The sequence below is a fragment of the Pinus tabuliformis genome, chromosome 6 (assembly GCF_031772625.1).
Source record: "Pinus tabuliformis cultivar Carrire ecotype Pingquan chromosome 6, CPIR1, whole genome shotgun sequence".
Taxonomy (NCBI): Eukaryota; Viridiplantae; Streptophyta; class Pinopsida; order Pinales; family Pinaceae; genus Pinus; species Pinus tabuliformis.
Window position 1 is genome coordinate 305,315,945 of NC_142292.1, and position 20,844 is coordinate 305,336,788.

Genomic DNA, 20,844 nt, shown 5'->3' on the forward strand with positions numbered 1-20,844 from the left:
TATTGGAAATTCTCATACTAAAGAATTCTCATACGAAGAGTCAGATTGGTAAGTCATATCATAAGCTATTTTATCGACTTATTTATGTGCATCTCCTCATATAGATCAACATTTTCATATAGCAAGGACTTGACTAACAAATCTATCTCTCCACAAGATCAGAGCACAATGCTGGTAAGACAATGAGTAATGGACACCTTTCATCATTGTATCTCAAGGAAATACCCCATCCAAATGTTCACAAGGTATGTCCTTTTAGGACCATTCCTATCTTGGAATAACATATCCTCAAGGAGTTTCCTCTTCGAATACTCTTTCCTATTAGATGCCCTACCACATCCCCAAAGAGTATTAGAATCAATCTCAAATTCGTACGAAATCCTCCATTCTTTTATTCATAACATGAATACAAGAATGATGTGTCTATATTTCCCTCTCAAGTGGGGAGGATCTAAACATTCCATTAAAAAGGAATATTCCCAAGCTCCCTTTTAACAAGGGACTTGCCCAAGCTCCCTCTCAACTAGGGACTTGTTTCCAATAGCAGCTACCTATGTTGAGATTGCAACAAGATGATAAAGCTTAGTGAAAAGAGTTGCCTTCACTAAGTGGGCCTGCAGGCAAATTATGGTGCAAGTTCTATTTTTGGATCCCAGCAGGGATGATCATAGCAGGAGTGACCACAGCAGGGATGATCACAGCAGGAGTGACCACAGAAGGAGTGATCATAGTAGGAGTGACCACAACAGGAGTGATCAAAGTCTATTTTTAGACTGGCTGTCCAAAATAGAAAAGTCAAATATTATTGTTTAGATAATCTTCGGCAAAATCACATAACCAATCTTTTGTCGACACGTTTCGAACCAACCAGTGTGGTTCATCGTCAGGACAAGTTGAAGAACCAATCTGGCCTAGCTTGCTTAAATAGAGGTGCAGAGACTCCAGGGTTAAAAATACCAACGGCTAATTTTGACCAATGACCCTAGTCAAATTAGTTAAATTAATATTTACCTATTTTTTGTAACTTTTTATAAAGGCGTTAATTAAAAATATAAATAATAAATCAGTCTAATATTAATTAATTAATAAGAGAGTTCTAAGTAGTACCCTATCTAATAATCTAACAGTTATATCGCATTTATTTATTTCTACAAAGTAATAAACCCTAATAGGTATGGTAAGAATGGTAATAACTTTTTAGAATATATTATTTCTATCTATTTTTTTACATATAAAGGTTTATTCCAAAATTAATTTTAATAAGTTATATATGCTTATTAAATGATATATAATTCCGAATAAATTGTTAACTCTTAATTCTACCTAGAATTTTGCTCCTTATGGTAAAAATCATAAATTAGGGTTATTAAAGACCAAACCAATATATCGTAAATATCTATAAGACCCCATGGTTAAATACTTAATATTTTAAGTTTAAATATACTCACACTAATACTATTAATAAAATACCTTACCCATAAACCTACCTTAATAATCCATATTTAATTTTGATGATAAATCTTTAATATTATGATATTAAATATTAATACTATTAATCTATCATAATGATATTAAATATTAATACTATGATGATAATATTATCATAATATACCCATAAACATACCTTAATAATCCATATTTAATTTAATATTATGATATTAAATATTAATACTATTAATATATCTTATTGATATTAAATATTAATATTATGATGATAATACTATTAATCTAACATAATATACCCATAAACCCACTTTAAAGATCCCTATTTAAGTTTGATGATAAATATTTCAATAAAATTAATTACTCGACATAAGCTAAAGGCCAACTCAATTCTAGGAAAATAATAGAATACTAATGAAATAAGGAAAATCAGAATTTAATCAAAAGACCGCCCAAAAGAATGAAAAATGGGTTAAGGTTAATTCACCAGGAAGCCCGAAAAACTAAAATACACCAAAATAATAGGATAAACATGCCAAAAGAGAAACAAGGAGGACAGAAAACTAGAGACAAAATACAAAGGAGAATGAGGAGGCTAGGAAGACAGGGCTGGGACCCAGCAACGGCTAATCTTCCAGCCATCATCCCTATTGAGATTGCTCGGCCTTTTCTCAATCTCCAGGGCCTCTCTAAATTTGCGATGGTGAAACTGCGGAATCTTGGCAATGACTTGAGCCTCCTCTATGCATACATGATGCATAGTCTTCCCTGCATGCTCAGCCAGGGCCGAGGACTTGGTCCTACCATGTCTTAAGTCAGCAGAATGCTCGCTGATCCGCTGATTGATAGAACGACCAGTTTCACCAATATAGGGGGTCCCACAGGAACAAGGAATGATATAGACACCCTTCATGCTCTTAGGGTCAACCGGGTCTTTTACAGACCTGAGGGAGCCACGGATAGTATTGAGAGGTCTAAAAGTTGCGGATACATCATACCTCCTTAGAATCCTTGCAATCCTATCTGTGGTCCCTTGGATATATGGAAGGTTCACACCTAGAACATGATCCTTAGGAACCTTTCGGGTTGAAGGCTCCTTCCTGGCCTTGAGGAAGGCTTTTTGACCGAGGTGCCTCTTGTAACCATTCTTCTCAAAGACATCAAGGAGGTGAGCCTTCTCAGTTTCCAGGCTCTCCTTATCAGAAATTCTCACAGCACGGGTGGCAAGAGTGCTAAGAACTCCTAACTTCTGAGCGGGGAAATGATGTGACGAGGCATGCAAGTATTGCTCAGTAATAATAATATTTGGACTATAAACTTGATGTTATTCTCTTGGAGCACTTCAGTTTGAGCTACAGAGGTGGCACATGCAGCTGTCAGAAGGAAGTATGCTTTTCTTATGAGTCAGTTGAGTTGTTGCATACATGACTTCTGTTAGAATTCAATCAGTTGAGTTTGGTGGAGTTGATTGTGGAGTTGATGGAGTTGTGTTCAGTTTGACTTGGTTAAACTAGTTGTAATTAGTCTAACTTCAAATAAACTAATGATGAGTTGTTAAACTAATTATTAAATCATAATACAACTATATAATACACCAGTTAACTCAGTTGCATGTAAGTGCATGTTCAATTCAACGGGTACAGGTGTTAGAGGATCAGATTGCTATTAGTTGTGACTATAGTTGTGCATGAGGATTTGCACAATCAAGGGATTGAGTATGCCAATGAGTTTGCTCATGTATTTGCCCAGTATTATAGCCTCTGCTCATGTCTTACATAGTGTGAGTGATTCTTTGGAGGTGAAATACGAGTTTGGTAAACCATTCTCATTCATTCTTGAGCAGGTATTGAGCAGTGGAGGCAGGCAAGCAGTGGAATAGATTTGGAGATCAGATCTTAGCTGTATTGTGTGTAACAGGTGGAGCTGGTACTGGATTTCTTGTGATAAGCATTGTACTTTGTAATGTTACATGGTCTCAATCATTAATATACAGATAATTGGGGTTTTTAGCGAGATGCTTTCCCCGGGTTACATACTGTGTTAACGTGTGAATGCTCTTGATGTTTTATTGTTATTGATGCTGCTATATTGATGATCAACATAGAGGAGCTTATGTATTGTGTATGTATTCCGCAATAGTACATGATCAGAATAATCTCCATTGAATATGTGTTAAATAATTCAAAATTTCTACATGGTATCAGAGCTGTTGATCATCAGATCTACTATTCAGGAAGTGTTTACATTCTATTTCTTCAGGTAGAGTCTATAATCGGGCCAGGTAGCCTTTGGATCCATCCTTCCTTTGGAAGGTGAGATATCCAGTGAATGACCATATAGTCAATCTCTGTACGAGAAATATTGTGTTCTCACGAATCTTAGATCCGAGGCGGTTGAGTTGGAGCTAGTGGAAATTCGAATTTGCAACAGTGTTTTCTTGGTGGCAACGCAGCAATGTCTTTCAACGGATTGCGATTGGAGTATGACCTTGAGGGAAGCTCAAACTATATTGCATGGAAGGATAGGATGGAGGCAATATTGGATGATAACGGGCTGAAGGAGTTCATAGAGATGGATGTCCCAAAGCCCACTGATGCTGCTGAGGCGGAAGTTTGGCAAAAGAAGACCGTAAAATGTCGAAGGATTCTGCTGGAGGGCGTGAAGGATCACATTATGTCCAGCCTACATGGAAAGACTTCTCCATATCTGATGTGGAAGGATTTAACAGATCTATTCCAAAGCAAGAGTGATCAGAGGAAGTTGGCACTCAAAGATAAACTCAGAAACATCAAATGCGAGAAGGGTGACAGTATGCCCAAGTATCTCACGAAGTTCACTCAGTGTCGAGATGAGCTGGGAAGTGTGGGGGTTATTGTCGATGATGAGGACTTAGTGAGCTTAGCTCTCCTTGGTCTTCCAAAGAGTTGGCATTCCTATCAGGACTCTGTCAATGGTCGGGAGAAATTTCCAGGATGGGAAAGACTATGGTCAGATCTTGTGCAGGAGGAGATCAGGCGAAGTACCAGGGACGGATCTTCGTCAAAGGGAGCTGATGAAGAGAATTGCGCTTTGGTTGCCAAAACAAAGAAAGGGAAGAGTAAGAAAGCTTCTCAGTCTGGTGCGAAAGGTAGGAAGTAGGATATGTCCAAGATGAAGTGTTTTCATTGTCACCAGCACGGACACTATGCCACTAATTGTCCGCAGAAGAAGAAGAACAAGCAGGTTGTTGGATCGACAGCAGGAGAGGCTCTAGCCTCGCAGTTTGAGCTTGATTTTCATTGATTGCATGCTTGGTTTCAAGTGTGATGGGATCGGTGTGGTTCTTGGATAGTGGTGCATATTTTCACATGACGAGAGATAGAGATTTGTTCTCTGATCTGGAGGACAAAGATCTTGGAGTGCACATCGAGATGGGCGATGATGGTAGATATAGTGCGACCGGTATCAGTACCATTTCCTTTGAGAGGGAGTCTGGTAAACCCTTCGTATTGAAGGAAGTCATGCATGTTCCAGGATTGAAGAAGAATCTTATCTTAGTGGTGATGTTAGAAGACAAGGGGTATGATGTTGTTTTTAGCGAGGGAAAGGTTTTCCTACGCAACAAGACAACTGATGAGACCCGGAAGATAGGGGTTCGAGTGAGGAACCTTTATCAGTTGCATGTAGATGGATGTGCAGCAATGGCAGGAAAGGCAGAAGGATTGGTGAGCCGGGATGATGGCGAGTTGTGGCACAGGAGATTGGGTCACCTTCACCATGGAGCCTTGAAGATACTGCAGCAGATCACTACAGGGCTTCGTAAAGGCACTCTTGTGCAGTCAGATCAGTGAAAGGGGTGTACTTTGGGGAATTTTGTGAAAGCCACCTTTCGCGAGAAGGATAGTCACGCCACGGCGATCCTTGAGAGAATTCACACAGACGTGTGTGGACCTTTCTCAGCTGCTTCGACAACAAAAAACAAGTATTATGTGATTTTTGTTGATGATTTCTCTCTTAAGTGTTGGATCTTCTTCATGCAGAAGAAGAGCGAGACATATTCAAAGTTCTGTGAATTCAAAGCACTGGTCAAGAAGGAGTCGGGGAAGAAGGTGAAGGCTCTTAGGAGCGATAATGGTGGTGAATAGATCTCGGACGAGTTCAAGGATTTCTGCAAGGCAGAAGGGATTCGAAGAGAGCTCATAGCTCCCTATAACCCACAGTAGAATGGGGTAGCTGAGCGGAAGAATAGAATGATTGTGGGTGTTGCACGGGCAATGTTGCATGATCAGGGCCTACCCCTTCACTTGTGGGTGGAAGCATGCAACACAACAATTTATGTGCAAAACCGTTGTCCTCACAGGATACTTGGCATGAGTACACCCGAGGAGGCTTATTCTGGTAAGAAGCCTGATCTTTCTCATTTGAGGATTTTTGGTTCTAACATTTACATGCATGTGACAAAGGATGCCAGGAAGAAGTTGGAGCCGACGCAGAGGTTGGGATATTTGTGGGGTACACTGATACGCCCCACAACTATCGTGTGTATTTTCCAGACAGTGGTAAAACTGTCGTGCGACGGGATATAAAATTTCAGGAGGAGAAAGGCATGAAGTGTTCGCTTGAGAGGGAGCTATACTTGCATGCAGATTAGGAGCTATTAGTTCCTAAGGATGAGCTTTAGGATGTGGATCAGCCACAGGATGAGGTTCATGGAGTGGAAGAGACCACTCATGCAGCGCCAACCATCATAGGGAGAAAGCGCTTGACAGAAGCTAAGCGACTGGCTCAAGATGCAGAGAAAGTTGTAGGACCACCTACAGCCCAACGCAGGCAGAGACAGTCACCTGATCGGTACACTGGATACATGGCTCTTATGAGCAAGTGTGTTGTGACTGAGCCATCCTCTTTTGAGGAAGCTGTGGAGGATCCTGCATGGGTAGACGCCATGTTGGAAGAGTATGATTCTATTGTCAGAAACAGTGCATGGGAGATTGTTCCTAGACCGGAAGGGAAATCAGTGGTGGGTTCAAGATGGATCTACAAAGTTAAGCAGGCAACTGACAAGAGTGTGGAGAAGTACAAGGCAAGATTTGTTGCCCGAGGCTTTTCACAGATAGAGGGGATCGATTATGAGGAGACCTTTGCACCTATCGCAAGGTATTCTTCCATACGAACGATTCTTGCTCTCTCAACGCAGATGGGATGGCACATTCATCAGATGGATGTGAAGACTACGTTCCTCAACAGAGTCATTGAGGAGGAGGTGTACATTGAGCAGCCCGAAGGCTTTGAGGTCTTCAGCAGCGAGTCACATGTGTGCAGGCTCAAGAGAGCGACGTATGGGTTGAAACAAGCACCACGTGCTTGGTACACACAGATAGACAGCTATTTCATAGGACTTGGATTCTCCAAGAGCGAGGCGGATCCTAACCTATACCAGATTGTGGTGGAGGGTAAGTTGCTTATCATTGTACTGTATGTTGATGATTTGATTCTAACAGGTGATGAGCTGTTGATACTGTCATGCAAGAAGGATCTTTCTACAGAGTTTGAGATGAAGGACTTGGGCCTCCTTCACTATTTCCTATGATTGGAAATATGGCAGCGCAGTGGTGGACTGTTTGTTTCTCAGGGAGAGTATGCTCGGGAGATACTGGAGAAGTTCAACATGCATGGCTGCAAGCCTATTGATACTCCTCTTCCTAGAGGTTGGAGGAAGGAGGATGCCACTTCGGGAGAAGAAGTGGATGCCACTGTTTATCGACAGTTGGTGGGGTCGCTGATGTATTTGGTCAATACACGACCCGATATATGCTATGCAGTTAACCAGCTTTCACAAGCTATGGTTAAGCCTACCAAGCTCTTCTGGAAGGCGGGCAAGAATGTATTGTGTTAATTGAGAGGAACATCAGGATATGGTTTGTGGTACAGACAGGAGGATGAGGTGAAGCTATGTGTCTTCACGGATGCAGATTGGGCAGGGAGCCCAATGGACAGAAAAAGCACATCAGGAGGGGTCTTCAGTATTGGATCGACAACAATTTCTTGGTACAGCAGGAAGCAGAGATCCGTGGCACTTAGCTCAGCGGAGATCGAGTATATGGCAGCAATTTTGGCTGCATGCGAGGCTATATGGATGAGGAAGATCCTGGTTGGTTTGTTCGGCTCTCATTTGGATCCTACTGTGATTTACTGTGATAACCAGAGTTGCATTAAACTCTCGACTAATCCTGTATTTCATGATAGATCTAAGCATATTGACATCAGGTACCATCATATCAGAGATTGTGTGCATCAGAGGATCATGTTGCTTTCATACATTCCAACGGAGGATCAGGATGTTGATATTCTGACGAATGCTCTCACCAGGAGAAAATTCGAATATCACTGAGGTAGGATAGGGGTTGCTGATAATCCATATGTTGTTGAGAGGGAGTTTTGAGATTGCAACAAGATGATGGAGCTTAGTGAAAAGAGTCACCTTCACTAAGTGGGCCCGTTGTTGAGATTGCAACAAGATGATCGAGCTTAGTGAAAAGAGTCGCCTTCACTAAGTGGGCCCGCAAGCAAATTATGGCGCAAGTTCTATTTTTTATCACAGTTTGAGTGATCACAGTGTGAGTGATCACAATGTGGGTGACCAAAGTGTGAGTGATCACAATGTGGGTGACCAAAGTGTGGGTGACCACAGTGTGGGTGATCAATGTCTATTTTTAGACTGGCTGTCAAAAATAAAAAAGTCAAATATTATTGTCTCATAATAATATTTGGACTATAAACTTGATCTTATTCTCTTGGAGCACTTCAATTTGAGCTACAGATGTGGCCCATGCAGCTGTCAGAAGGAAGTACGCTTTTCTTATGAGTCAGTTGAGTTTTTGCATGCATGACTTCAGTTAGAACTCAAGCAATTGAGTTTGGTGGAGTTGATTGTGGAGTTGATGGAGTTGTGTTCAGTTTGACTTGGTTAAACTAGTTGTAGTTAGTCTAATTGCAAATAGACTAATGATGAGATGTTAAATTAATTATTAACTCATAATACAACTATAGAATACATCAGTTAACTCAGTTGCATGTTAGTGCATGTTCAGTTCAGTAGGGACAGGTGTTAGAGAATCAGATTGCTATCAGTTGTGACTATAGTTGTGCATCAGATCTTGCACAATCAAGGGATTGAGTATGCCAATGAGTTTTCTCATGTATTTGCCCAGTTTGTAGCTTATGCTCACGTCTTACACATTGTGAGTGATTCTTTGGAGGTGAAATACGAGTTTGTTAGACCATTCTCATTCATTCTTGAGCAGGTATTGAGTAGTGGATGCAGGCAAGCAGTGGAATAGATTTGGAGATCAGATCTTAGCTGTATTGTGTGTAACAGGTGGAGATGGTACTGGATTGCTTGTGATAAGCATTTTACTTTGTAATGTTACATGGTATCAATCATTAATATATAGATAGTGTGGGGTTTTTAGCGAGATGCTTTCCCCTAGTTACATACTGTGTTAATGTGTGAATGCTCTTGATGTTTTATTGTTATTCATGCTGCTATATTGATGATCAACGTAGAGGAGCTTAAGTATTGTGTATGTATTCCGCAATAGTACATGATCAGGATAATCTCTGTTAAATATGTGTTAAATTATTCAAAATTTCTACATGGTATCAGAGCTGTTGATCATCAGATCTACTATTCAGGAAGTGTTTACATTCTATTTCTTCAGGCAGAGTCTGTAATCGGGCCAGGTAGCCTCTGGATTCATCCTTCCTTTGGAAGGTGAGATATCTGGTGAATGCCCATACAGTCAATCTTTGTACGAAAAATATTGTGTCCTCACGAATCTTAGATCCGAGGCGGTTGAGTTGGTTGCTGGTGGAATTCGAATTTGTAGCAGCGTTTTCTTGGTGACAACGCATCAATGTCTTTCAACGGATTGCGATTGGAGTATGCTCTTGAGGGAAGCTCAAACTATATTTCATGGAAGGACAGGATGGAGGCAGTATTGGATGATAACCGGCTGAAGGAGTTCATAGAGACGGATGTCCCAAAACCTACTCATGCTACTCAAGTTGATGCTTGGCAAAAGAAGACCGCAAAATGTTGAAGGATTCTGTTGGAGGGTGTGAAGGATCACATTGTGTCCAGCCTCCATGGAAAGGCTACTCCATATTTGATGTGGAAATCATTAACAAAATTATTCCAAAGCAAGAGCGATCAGAGGAAGCTGGTGCTCAAAGATAAACTCAGAAACATCAAATGCGAGAAGGGTGACAGTATTCCCAAGTATCTCACGAAGTTCTCTCACTATCGAGATGAGCTAGGAAGTGTGGGGGTTACTGTCGATGATGAGGACTTGGTGAGCTTGGCTCTCCTTGGTCTTCCGAAGAGTTGGCATTCCTATCAGGACTCTATCAATGGTCGGGAGAAATTGCCAGGATGGGAAAGACTATGGTCAGATCTTGTGTAGGAGGAGATCAGGCGGAGTACCAGGGACAGATCTTCATCAAAGGGAGCTGATGAAGAGAATTGTGCTTTGGCTGCCAAAGAAAAGAAAGGGAAGAGCAAGAAAGCTTCTCAGTCTGGTGCGAAAGGCAAGAAGAAGGATATGTCCAAGGTGAAGTGTTTTCACTGTCACCAGCACGGACACTATGCCACTAATTGTCCACAGAAGAAGAAGAACAAGCAGGCTGCTGGATCTTCTACAGGAGAGGCTCTAGCCTCACAGTTTGAGCTTGAATTTTTGTTTATCGCATGCTTGGTTTCAAGTGTGATGGGATTAGTGTGGTTCTTGGACAGTGGTGCGTCTTTTCACATGACGGGAGATAGAGATTTGTTCTCTGATCTGGAGGACAAAGATCTTGGAGTGCACATCGAGATGGGCGATGATGGTAGATACAGTGCGACTGGTATCGGTACCATTTCCTTTGAGAGGGAGTCTGGTAAACCCTTCGTATTGAAGGAAGTCATGCATGTTCCAGGATTGACGAAGAATCTCATCTCAGTGGCGATGTTAGAAGACAAGGGGTATGATGCTGTTTTCAGCGAGGGAAAGGCTTTCCTGCGCAGCAAGACAACTGGTGAGACCCGGAAGATAGGGGTTCGAGTGAGGAACCTTTATCAGTTGCATGTAGATGGATGCGCGGCAATGGCGGGCAAGGTAGAAGGATTGGTGAGCCGAGATGATGGCGACTTGTGGCACAGGATATTGGGTCACCTTCACCATGGAGCCTTGAAGATACTGCAGCAGATCACTACAGGGCTTCCTAAAGGCACACTTGTGCAGTCAGATCAGTGCAAGGGGTGTACTTTGGGGAAGTTTGTGAAAGCCACCTTTCACGAGAAGGATAGTCGTGCCACGACGATCCTTGAGAGAATTCACACAGACGTGTGTGGACCTTTCTCAGTTGCTTCAACAACAAAACACAGGTATTATGTGATTTTTGTTGATGATTTCTCTCGTAAGTGTTGGATCTTCTTCATGCAGAAGAAGAGCGAGACATATTCAAAGTTCTGTGAATTCAAAGCACTGGTCGAGAAGGAGTCAGGGAAGAAGGTGAAGGCTCTTAGGAGCGATAATGGTGGTGAATACATCTGGACGAGTTCAAGGATTTCTGCAAGGCAGAAGGGATTCGTAGAGAGCTCATAGCTCCCCATAACCCACAGCAGAACAGGGTAGCTGAGCGGAAGAACAGAACGATTGTGGGTGCTGCACGGGCAATGTTGCATGATCAGGGCCTACCCCTTCACTTGTGGGCAGAAGCATGCAATACAACAGTTTATGTGCAGAACCGTTGTCCTCATAGGATACTTGGCATGAGAAAACCTGAGGAGACTTATTCTGGTAAGAAGCCTGATCTTTCTCATTTGAGGATTTTTGGTTCTAACATTTACATGCATGTTACGAAGGATGCCAGGAAGAAGTTGGAGCCGACCGCAGAGGTTGGGATATTTGTGGGGTAAACTGATACGCCCCACAACTATCGTGTGTATTTTCCAGATAGTGGTAAAACTGTTGTGCGACGGGATATAAAATTTCAGGAGGAGAAAGCCATGAAGTGTTCGCTTGAGAGGGAGCTACACTTGCATGCATATTAGGAGCTATTAGTTCCTAAGGATGAGCTTCAGGATGTGGATCAGCCACAGGACGAGGTTCATGGAGTGGAAGAGACCACTCATGCAATGCCAACCATCAGAGGGCGAAAGCTCTTGACAGAAGCTGAGCGACTGGCTCAAGATGTAGAGAAAGTTGTAGGACCACCTATAGCCCAACGCAGGTAGAGACAGTCACCTGATCGGTACACTGGATACATGGCTTTGATGAGCAAGTGTGTTGTGACTGAGCCATCCTCTTTCGAGGAAGCTGTGGAGGATCCTGCATGGGTAGACGCCATGGTGGAAGAGTATGATTCTATTGTCAGAAACAGTGCATGGGAGATTGTTCCTAGACCAGAAGGGAAATCAGTGGTGGGTTCGAGATGGATCTACAAGGTCAAGCAGGCAGCTGACGTGAGTGTGGAGAAGTACAAGGCAAGATTTGTTGCCTGAGGCTTTTCACAGATAGAGGGGATCGATTATGAGGAGACCTTTGCACCTATCGCAATGTATTCTTCCATAGGGACGATTCTTGCTCTCTCAGCATAGATGGGATGGCACATTCATCAGATGGATGTGAAGACTGCGTTCCTCAATGGAGTCATTGAGGATGAGGTGTACATTGAGTAGCCCGAAGGCTTTGAGGTCTTCAGCAGCGAGTCGCATGTGTGCAGGCTCAAGAGAGCGCTGTATGGGTTGAAGCAAGCACCACGTGCTTGGTACACACGGATAGACAGCTATTTCACAGGACTTGGATTCTCCAAGAGCGAGGCGGATCCTAACCTATACCAGATTGTGGTGGAGGGTAAGTTGCTTATCATTGTACTGTATGTTGATGATTTGATTCTAACGGGTGATGAGCTGTTGATACTGTCATCCAAGAAGGATCTTGCTACAGAGTTTGAGATGAAGGACTTGGGCCTCCTTCACTATTTCCTAGGATTGGAAATATGGTAGCACAGTGGTGGACTGTTTGTTTCTCAGGGCAAGTATGCTCGGGAGATACTGGAGAAGTTCAACATGCATGGCTGCAAGCCTATTGATACTCCTCTTCCTGGAGGTTGGAGGAAGGAGGATGCCACTTTGGGAGAAGAAGTGGATGCCACTGTTTATCGACAGTTGGTGGGGTCGCTGATTTATTTGGTCAATACACGACCTGATATATGCTATACGGTTAACCAACTTTCACAAGCTATGGTTAAGCCTACCAAGCTCTTCTAGAAGGCGGGCAAGCATGTATTGCGCTACTTGAGAGGCACATCGGGATATGGTTTGTGGTAGAGACAGGAGGATGAGGTGAAGCTATGTGGCTTCATGGATGCAGATTGGGCAGGGAGCCCAACGGATAGAAAGAGCACATCAGGAGGGGTCTTCAGTATTGGATCGACAACAGTTTCTTGGTACAGCAGGAAGCAGAGATCCGTGGCACTCAGTTTAGCGGAGTCTGAGTATATGGCAACAAGTTTGGCTGCATGCGAGGCTATATGGATGAGGAAGATCCTGGTTGGTTTGTTCGATTCTCATTTGGATCCTACTGTGATTTACTATGATAACCATAGTTGCATTAAACTCTCGGCTAATCCTATATTTCATGATAGATCTAAGCATATTGACATCAGGTACCATCATATCAGAGATTGTGTGCAGCGGAGGATCATGTTGCTTTCATACATTCCAACGGAGGATCAAGATGCTGATATTCTGACGAAGGCTCTCACCAGGAGCAAATTCGAGTACCACCGAGGCAGGATAGGGGTTGATGATAATCCATATATTGTCGAGAGGGAGTGTTGAGATTGCAACAAGATGATGGAGCTTAGTGAAAAGAGTCGCCTTCACTAAGTGGGCGCGCAGGCAAATTATGGCGCAAGTTCTATTTTTTATCACAGTGTGAGTGATCACAATGTGGGTGACCAAAGTGTGAGTGATCATAATGTGGGTGACCAAAGTGTGGGTGACCACAGTGTGGGTGATCAAAGTCTATTTTTAGACTGGCTGTCAAAAATAAAAAAGTCAAATATTATTGTCTCATAATAATATTTGGACTATAAACTTGATCTTATTCTCTTGGAGCACTTCAGTTTGAGCTACAGATGTGGCCCATGCAGCTGTCAGAAGGAAGTACGCTTTTCTTATGAGTCAGTTGAGTTGTTGCATGAATGACTTCAGTTAGAACTCAAGGAGTTGAGTTTTGTGGAGTTGATTGTGGAGTTGATGGAGTTGTGTTCAGTTTGACTTGGTTAAACTAGTTGTAGTTAGTCTAACTGCAAATAGACTAATGATGAGTTGTTAAATTAATTATTAACTCATAATACAACTATAGAATACATCAGTTAACTCAGTTGCATGTTAGTGCATGTTCAGTTCAGCAGGGACAGGTGTTAGAGAATCAGATTGCTATCAGTTGTGACTATAGTTGTGCATCAGATCTTGCACAATCAAGGGATTGAGTATGCCAATGAGTTTTCTCATGTATTTGCCCAGTTTTTAGCTTCTACTCACGTCTTACACATTGTGAGTGATTCTTTGGAGGTGAAATACGAGTTTGGTAGACCATTCTCATTCATTCTTGAGCAGGTATTGAGCAGTGGAGGCAGGCAAGCAGTGGAATAGATTTGGAGATCAGATCCTAGCTGTATTGTGTGTAACAGGTGGAGCTGGTACTAGATTGCTTGTGATAAGAATTGTACTTTGTAATGTTACATGGTCTCAATCATTAGTATACAGATAGTGTGGGGTTTTTAGCGAGATGCTTTCCCTGGGTTACATACTGTGTTAATGTGTGAATGCTCTTGATGTTTTGGTGTTATTGATGATCAACGTAGAGGAGCTTATGTATTGTGTATGTATTCCACAATAGTACATGATCAGGATAATCTCTGTTGAATATGTGTTAAATTATTCAAAATTTCTACACGCGTAGGCAAATTATGGCACAAGTTCTATTTTTGGATCCCAGCAGGGATGATCATAGCAGAAGTGACCACAATAGGGATGATCATAGCAGGAGTGACCACAATAGGAGTGATCACAGTAGGAGTGACCACAACAAGAGTGATCACAGCAGGAGTGATCAAAGTCTATTTTTAGACTGGCTATCCAAAATAGAAAAGTCAAATATTATTGTCTCATAATAATATTTGGACTATAAACTTGATCTTATTATCTTGGAGCACTTCAGTTTGAGCTACAGAGGTGGCACATGCAGCTGTCAAAAGGAAGTATGCTTTTCTTATGAGTCAGTTGAGTTGTTGCATGCATGACTTCAGTTAGAACTCAATCAGTTGAGTTTGGTGGAGTTGATTGTGGAGTTGATGGAGTTGTGTTCAGTTTGACTTGGTTAAACTAGTTGTAATTAGTCTAACTACAAATAGACTAATGATGAGTTGTTAAACTAATTATTAACTCATAATACAACTATAGAATACATCAGTTAACTCAGTTGCATGTCAGTGCATGTTCAATTCAACAGGGACAGGTGTTAGAGGATCAGATTTCTATTAGTTGTGACTATAGTTGTGCATGAGGATTTTCACAATCAAGGGATTGAGTATTCTAATGAGTTTGCTCATGTATTTGCCCATTATTATAGCCTCTTCTCACGTCTTACACAGTTTGAGTGATTCTTTGGAGGTGAAATACGAGTTTGTAAACCATTCTCATTCATTCTTGAGCAGGTATTGAGCAGTGGAGGCAGGCAAGCAGTGGAATAGATTTGGAGATCAGATCTTAGCTGTATTGTGTATAACAGGTGGAGCTAGTACTGGATTGCTTGTGATAAGCATTGTACTTTGTAATGTTACATGGTCTCAATCATTAATATACAGATAGTTGGGGTTTTTAGCGAGATGCTTTCCCCGGGTTACATACTGTGTTAACGTGTGAATGCTCTTGATGTTTTATTGTTATTGATGCTGCTATATTGATGATCAACATAGAGGAGCTTATGTATTGTGTATGTATTCCGCAATAGTACATGATCAGGATAATCTCCATTGAATATGTGTTAAATTATTCAAAATTTCTACATGGTATCAGAGCTGTTGATCATCAGATCTACTATTCAGGAAGTGTTTACATTCTATTTCTTCAGGTAGAGTCTATAATCGGGCCAGGTAGCCTTTGGATCCATCCTTCCTTTGGAAGGTGAGATATCCAGTGAATGACCACATAGTCAATCTCTGTACGAGAAATATTGTGTTCTCACGAATCTTAGATCCGAGGCGGTTGAGTTGGAGCTAGTGGAAATTCGAATTTGCAACAGTGTTTTCTTGGTGGAAACGCAGCAATGTCTTTCAACAGATTGCGATTGGAGTATGCCCTTGAGGGAAGCTCAAACTATATTGCATGGAAGGATAGGATGGAGGCAATATTGGATGATAACGGGCTGAAGGAGTTCATAGAGACGGATGTCCCAAAGCCCACTGATGCTGCTGAGGCGGAAGTTTGGCAAAAGAAGACCGTAAAATGTCGAAGGATTCACACGTAGAGGAGCTATATTGATGATCAACGTAGAAGAGCTTATGTATTGTGTATGTATTCTGCAATAGTACATGATCAGGATAATCTCCATTGAATATGTGTTAAATTATTCAAAATTTATACAGCCTACTCTTTGGTGGATATCATGGTAATATCAGTTGCTTGTAGGGCTCCTCTTTCGAAAACATGTCATGAACTTCATCTTCTTCATCATGGAGCCTTCTTCATCATCACTTTATCATAGGTTATCAACCATATTCTCCATCACTTTCTCTTCAATGAACCATAATGTTGAACCAATAGTCACATCATCCTTCTCTTTATTAGAAAGTGATCTTCTAGTCCACATTTGGATTTTATTCATACATCTACCTCTTCCAAGTCATGTTTCTTTCAAGAACTTCCATCCAATCACATGAGTATTAGTTGTAAGTGACTTATACTGTTAAAATTAATTGAAATTTTCTACTACTGATGCATTCAAACTGAAAATAAGACAATACAAATTTCCTCTACTATTTTGTGGAATGGAAATCATAATTTAGAAACAAATGTGATGACATGAAAACATTCCAAACCATAAGAATGTAATGATTTACAGGGGAACCTAACTAGGAAAAAGCCTTTTGTTGCTTTGCATTAATCCAAACGAAAAGAGAAACACTTACAATGTCTTGCTTCAACTCTAAGGCACACCTTGCAGTGTGCATCATGTTCTCCTGATTCTTGACCTACTCTTTCCAACACTTAGCCAATTCAAGCCTCAACCAACCACCTATTTACTTGCACAATCCTAAAGGAAGTAACCCCTAAAAAATAGGAGAAATTCCTTATTTCCTTGCGCAATAGCTTGAGGAATTGATGACCTGCTCAGTGAAAAAGCACTATACACTCAACAATATACAAATATAAATAAAAACATGCCTTTTCCTCCACCTCAACTAGGAAATTCGAATTCCATACATGAATGTGTCTATTTTTAGTTGATTGACTAGTTAACGGAGAGAGCAATGAGTTAACAACAATCCTAACTACTCAACTAACCTTCAACTGGCTCAGCTAATGACTAGAGCTCAGTTAACTGAGTTCAACTATGAATAACTCAACTAGATTGCTAAATATTAGCATTCAATACATGCACAACTCTACTCTTAGCATACAAAGTCGAATTTACTCATATAACTAGGAGACAAGACCATGTCACTCTAGCTAACTGAAATCCATGTCATCCTGCTAATGTTGAAAATAAACTTACTCAGTTTGATTAAGGCACAAGTAAAAATTGAGCCATTTATTGCTACAATTTCTAACACTCCCTCTTAGCAAGAAAATGGAGTTGCATAACCACAATTTTACTCATGTGGAATGTACTGCAACACTACCTCTCACTATTGTTGTTGATACTGCATAAACTGCAACTGAGAAGCATCCAAAATACTAAATCAACTACGTCTCTAAGATGAAACTATCACCTGAGCATTTGGCTGTTACTAATCTCTGCACTATCTACTAGGAAAACTATACTGTTGTTTATTCTTCATTGTGCGTCCTACACTGCTATCAATATTTTTCTATGCTCCTCAGCATATGATTGCAACTAGTTTGCAATTGTCGCTCAAGATCTAACTACATCAACTGACACTGATCCTTCTACTATTGAATATTGTGGGCCCCTGTAGCAAGGGTAATGATCATTGATAAGAGTATACTACAATTTCTATTTATCTCCTATGGACCCTACCCAAATATTTGCAACTTTGGGACTAAGGCTCTACATCACCCCACCTCACTCTTGCAGGAATAGCTGAATGCATGGCGAAATCTACTTCTATCTTGTAGATAATTTTCACTCTAACTCCAATATGTTTCACTTGCCCAATATCTACATGTCTCAGAAAGGATTTCCCCTTACTGAAAACAACACCATAGCCTCTATCCTCTAACAAAAATATAGAGATAAGGTTCTTCTTCATCCCATGTACATACATGACATCTCTTTGATGAAGATAGGATCGTAAATCCCTCTTAAAGGTGACAATACCACTTCCTTTAGTAATATACCTCCCATTATCTCCAAATCATATATGCAGTTGGAGATCTTTCTCCTCTAGGCTATTGAAGAATTCTTTGCATCCTGTCATATGGAATGAGGCATTGAAATCTAGGTAACACTTGCTCTCTCTTACTATGCTTTCCATGCAAGAAAAAAGGGTAAAATATAGCTCGAATTGAGATTCCAAGACATATCCTCCTACCCTTGCTTCAGGCTCCTTGTTGGATTTCTTGTGTGGACACTTGGTTGCATAATGTCTATATTCATGGTAGTGAAAATATTTTATTTTGCTAAGGTCAGTCTTCTTTCCTTTGTTCTAGCTAGACTCAATCTCACCTTGGGCCTTCTTTCCCTTAGCATTATTTCCTTTTCCAACTAGAGAAAAATCCTCTTCCTCCTCAACTTTGGATGTTACTCCATATCTAGTGTTCCTTCAAATTTATTCCTACACCAAATCAGACAAAAGTCTCTCCCAATTTGGTAATTTTTCCCTTCCATTTATAGATTCCTAGTATTCATTTCAAGATTTTGGAAGGAAAAGGAGAGCTAGGCTCACTAGCTCAGATGATGGTACATTTTCTCCTACTCCTCCAAGTTCATCTCGGGCCTCAGTGAATCTTGAGAGATAATGTGGAATGATTTCATTTTTCTGCATGCAAATGTTTTTGAGCTTGTCCCTCAATGCCAATTTCCTAGCATCACTGTTATTTTCGAATAACTCAGTGAGGGTCTTCCACATAGAAAAGTGAGTCTCCTTTCCATGTAAATTTTAGACTATGTGGTCTCTCGTAGTCTCTAGGATGATCCTCCTAGCTTTTGTAGTATCCTTCTTCCACTGGGCTATCTATTGTGCATATGATACTATTTGTTTTGGAATGTCAATTTTGGTGTACTCCAACACTCCATTATCATCAAGTACATATTCCATCCTATCCTTCCAATCTATGAAATTTGAGGTTCCCTCTAGGGCATACTCGAATCTCAATCTGTTGAAAGACATTTTCCTGCATGGAAGAAAACTTGCTTCACGGAATCTGTAAATTGAAATCTCTAAAGGATATGATATATTGACTAGTTTCTAGTGTGATTTGTGCTCTGATACCATGTAGAAATTAATAGAAATTTTCTACTACTGATGTATTCGAATTGAAAAAAAGAGATTACAAATTTCCTCTGCTATTCTACAGAATGGAAATCACAATTTAGAAACACATGCAATGAAATGCAACCATAAAAACCACAAGAACATAATGATTTACAGGGAAAACCGATTGGAAAAAACCCCTCTGCTACTTTGCATTAATTCAGATGAAAAGAGAAACAAATACAATGTCGTGCTTCAACTCTGAAGCACACCCCGCACTGCAATATTGTTCTCTTGCTTCTTGACCTACTCTAGCCAATTCAAGCCTCATCCAACCTCCTATTTCCTTGCACAATCCTAAACCTCAACTAGGAAATTCGAATTCCATGCATGACTGTGTCTAGTTTTAGCTATCAGTGAGTTAACAACAACCTTAATTGCTCAACTGGCCTTTAACTGACTCAACTAATGATTGAATCTCAGTTAACTAAGTTCAACTAACAATATCTCAACTAGATTTCTAAACCTTAGTGATCAATACATTCAAAACTCTACTCTTAGCCTACAAAATCGAATTTACTCGTCTAACTAGGAGACAAGACCATGTCACTCTAGATAACTGAAATCCAAGTCATTTCGCTGATGTGGAAAATCAAATTACTCAATTTGATTCAGTCACAAGTCAAAATCGACCCTTTTCCTACTACAATTTCTAACATCTACAACCTTCTTTTGGAAGCCTTGTAACAACCCAACCATATGTTTTCAAAATCAAAATGAACATCAAATCAAGTTACCTTTTTATGATGGCCTTTTTTCATGACATCATCTTCTTGCAACATCAACATCCTACACATGTATGAATCCATCTCCAAGGCAAATATTACAAAGGTTTTCCTTTTCCAACATACTCATCAAGTTATTCATACCTTCTTCATGGAGATGTCATAGTTAATCCTTCTTTTTCTCAGATTTTGATCACCTATCTTATCTTACGTGACTATAGTTTCATCTCTCCTTCCTTTGTTCACATATTATTTTCCTCTGCATCTTCTTTATGTGGTTCTTTCAACATAGGAACCATGATTCTCAACCACCTCATATTCCATATGAGGTCATATTATGTTGATTTTATGTTATCAATATGTAGAAGAGTTCAAGTCACATTATCTACTTTCCTTCATGCATCTTTCTAATGGAAGAGATTTATATTCTTTAATCATGCTCATGAGATAGAGAATTCAACCATTCTTTCTACAATTATATGATGATGTGACTTTATCTATCAAATATATACATACCTTTTCCTTCTTTTGGTCATTTATACTTCCTTCTAGCAAGTCCCTTTTCTTGATTGGAGATGAAATTACTTCAACCAACTCAACATGTTTCACATCTTCGTCATCATCCCTTACCAATGGATTCCGCACAATGTGAAATGCGGACTATGTGTGAGGCACTTGCTTCTACTCTTCTCATAAATATTCTAGTGGAGGAATTTGATGATCCCTATTATGCAAATGCTCCTTTCTAATAATGATGATGTATGATGATCTTTTTATCTTCTATCTTGCTAGATGAATTTTTCTAACCATATATATTGCTACTTTGGTTGTCCTTATATGCTTCCAATTGAGATGCCATTTATATCATGATGATTGTTATATACATGTAGAATTTCTACTTCAACTATATTTCCACGCTTTTATGATG